The sequence below is a fragment of the Cucurbita pepo genome, chromosome 18, assembly GCF_057944985.1.
Source record: "Cucurbita pepo subsp. pepo isolate OVF chromosome 18, ASM5794498v1, whole genome shotgun sequence".
NCBI lineage: Eukaryota > Viridiplantae > Streptophyta > Magnoliopsida > Cucurbitales > Cucurbitaceae > Cucurbita > Cucurbita pepo.
In genome coordinates this window covers 6102739-6106137 of record NC_141815.1, presented here as the reverse complement: position 1 = coordinate 6106137, position 3399 = coordinate 6102739, and the positions used below count along the sequence as shown (strand labels likewise).

General features: G+C 34.2%; 1 non-coding gene across 1 annotated transcript; it reads right to left on the bottom strand.

Moving 5' to 3' along the window:
* Positions 1–2441: 2441 nt before the first annotated feature.
* Positions 2442–2515, bottom strand: TRNAI-UAU (transfer RNA isoleucine (anticodon UAU)). The gene has a single exon. It is a non-coding gene; the product is annotated as a tRNA-Ile (tRNA).
* Between the last annotated feature and the right edge of the window lie 884 nt (positions 2516–3399).

The following is a 3399-nucleotide window of genomic DNA, read 5'->3' as shown; positions in this document are numbered from 1 at the left end:
GAATAAGATTTTTTTAACTTAAACACTTATTTATTTTATTTAGTCTTTTGTTGTGTCATTTTAGAGATGTTTTCGAAACGCGTAAGTCCATGGCTGTGTTTTAAGATAAAGGATGTGTTTCATAGAATTTTAATGAAGTCTTCCGCATTCAATGTTTAGGATATGTGTACAATAGCGACTTTAAATTAAGTAAAAAATTTCGGGTAGTTACAAAAAGTCGTTTTATATAGAAAGAGAAGGAAGAGTCTTATAACATTTCCATTGAAGGTGTAATAACTTCTTTGTCGGAAATTGCGCACCTTTTCCGGCGAGAATAAATTCATAGCATAATATCTCTTCATTTTTTGCACAAAAAATAAAATCTAACATAAAATCTAAAAAAAATAAAATTCCAATCCTTACACTTAAGATCACGTGATAGAATTAATGATACAAGGTCAGAGTGGGAAAGCTTTTCCTACCACCTAATTCAATCTTCATCTTTCCAAAATTTTATTTTATTTTCCCTTGGCAAGAACTTTCTCACCTTTTAACAAATAACAACTTAAACATACACGAATTAATAGAAGCTCGAAATTTATGTATATAATACAATATGATATAAATATATAATAGTTTAGTTTTGTATCTCAGCGATCAACGATGACATGTTATGTAACGATTCGAAATTTTCTACTTAATTTAAGGTCGCTACTGTATACGTACCCTAAACATTGAATGGAAGACTTCATTAAAATTTCCTAAAATGTAACCTTTATCTTAAAGAACAGCCATGGACTTACGTGTTTTGAAAACATCTTTAAAACGACACAACAAAAGACTAAATAAAATAAATAAGCGTTTAAGTTAAAAACATCCTATTCTAGCCTAAGTCTAAGAAAATAAATACCACTATCCGATGCATGTGCGTTTAGGGATTAACCTAGACTAAATAAAAGTAAATTGATCATATCTACCCTCAATTCCTAATTAGAGGCGTGGATTAACCTAGTCTGATTACTAAGAATGAAAAAAAAAAGAAAGAATAGGAGAAGAGAGATAAAAGAAGATGAGCGTTTACGGATTATAAGAGAGAGAGAGTCAAAGTTTGATGGAACTGCCATTTTGAGTCAGAATTTCGCTAGAGCTTCTCCACAAGAATTGCTTGGTGGTCTTGGAAGAACTATTCTTGTCTTTTCAATCACTCAATTCCGTCAAGAATCAAGGAAGAACCAAATGTATGATTTTTGGGTTCTTCATTTAAACTTTCCTTCAAATTCGAGAGCTTTCCTTGGAATTAAGTTTTGAATTTTTAGTATGGTTATATTGGAGGGATTTTGCATAAGTTTCATGAAGGAAGTTGGAGTTGATTCAGACCCGAAGGTGGCATTCTGATAAACATCTAGTGGCTGAAAATATTTGTCAATTTTTTGTTTTTAATGATTTTCGAACTCAATTATTTGTTGTTGTGATTGACCAAAAATTATACCTTTGTAACGATCAATTAAAAGTTTACGATTTTCGTGAAGAAACTAAGTTGATTTGAATTGTGGAGAGAAAGTTATAAAATTAAAGAAAATATATATATATAAAAAAAAGAATAAAAAACTGGTTTGGAAGTTTAGGAATTTTGACGAAGGAGTTGAATGCATAGGTTATTGTATGTGAGAGAAAGATTCCAGGAATTTTGGAGCTCCTAACATGCCTTGCTCGGGAAGACACACGTCATCCAAGTAAGTAACCACACGAACTTTAGGCAAATAGTACTTGTAGGTATCGCTAGGACGTGTTAGCACACAAACATTCCTTACCTTAGGTGGTTAGATAATGCATGTTAAAGACTAAAGGTTGTTTTTGGGTGAGTGTATACTTATGTATGTTAGAAAATTATCGTTATGCCCTAGGTTGAGATTTGTGAGAACCATGCTATTTTATGTATTATGCAATGCTAGAAAGAAAATATGCATGACTAGAAAATGAGTTGAGAAATATGGATGAGTATGGTGGTATGCATGATGAAAAAAATTATAAAAAATTTGTGATGAGTGATGTTTTATATGTCAGAAAAGAGGATGGGTTAACGTTCTCCTAGTGAAGTTAAAGTTATAATATGTGTTAGCACGTTGTTAAAGTTAGGTTGGCTAGACAATGACTTAGGCCAGGACACCTCTAGTAGACTGAGCACCTAAAGATCGTGAGTGACGGTCAGAGGGTCTAGACCCTGATTCTCCTAAACTAAGAAAGACTCGAGTCCGTGTTAAGTCATCTAGCCGCCTTAGGAACCCAAAGAACCTTCTCAGCTCCCGTCACTAACATCTAGCCATCACTCTCGCCACTAACGTCTCATGCTCATCTATAATGAGTACCGCGTACCTAAAACGGTGACTGTAACGACCCTAAATTACCACCCATAATCTGTTCGTTTACGCGATTGTTCGTTTAACCGGGTGACTAGGTTTGATTGGTTCTGGCGGGGCTCAAACCCGCAACCTTCGGCTCATAAGACCAACGCTCTAACCAACTGAGCTACAGAACCTTGGATGTTTTCCTTAAATAAATGTTTGAATGAAAATAATATTCCTCGAACTCTTTTTTTTCTCCAACTTTAATTGATAAGCAAATACATTGCACAACTCAAAAGGGTTTTTCTACCATCTTTTATAAAAGAATACCTATTCAAATAACCATTATGCATGACCTTCCTATAATATTGCGAATGTCGGCCTAGCAATATGCCTCCAGCAAGTATTGGTAGCACATCACAAAGAACTTTATCTTTATGTTTCCCCAAAGTAAAAGATATTAAACTTGAGAAACTACCTTTATTGTTCCACTATCATTGAGACATTGAAGCTTGTAAGGTTTAGGATGGTGTTGAGTTGGAATTTGCAACCTTTTTATCAACATGGTACTTAATACATTGGTGCAACTTTCACTATCAATAACAAGACTACAAGGAGTCCCCTTGACTAAACACCTTGTGTGAAATAGGTTGTCTCTTTGATCATCAACATTATTGTCCGTAACTTGAGTTTTAAGAAGTCTTCTCAACAAGTGTCAAATGACTCCCATCTTCCAATTCTTCATCATTCTCTTGGTTTTCTTCTTCAACTAGCTCATCCTAGTCACTTTCCTCCGTATCTGTGACAGCTTGTCCATTCTTGATGGTCATGACTCTCTTGTTAGGATCATCACTACTAATATGACCAATTTCTTGACATTTCCAAGATTTGATGTCTCTATTTCTTTCTCGAACCTCCTTGTATTCCTCAACTTTCTCTTTACCCTTTGAGGTCTCAACTTTGTTCTTTTTGTCAAGCTCATACTTTCCTCTAACCTTAAAATCTATCTTTTCAATATTTGCATCCTTTTTCCAAGTGTTGAAAGTTGTAGACTTAGGAATAACATACCTCTTTGAGT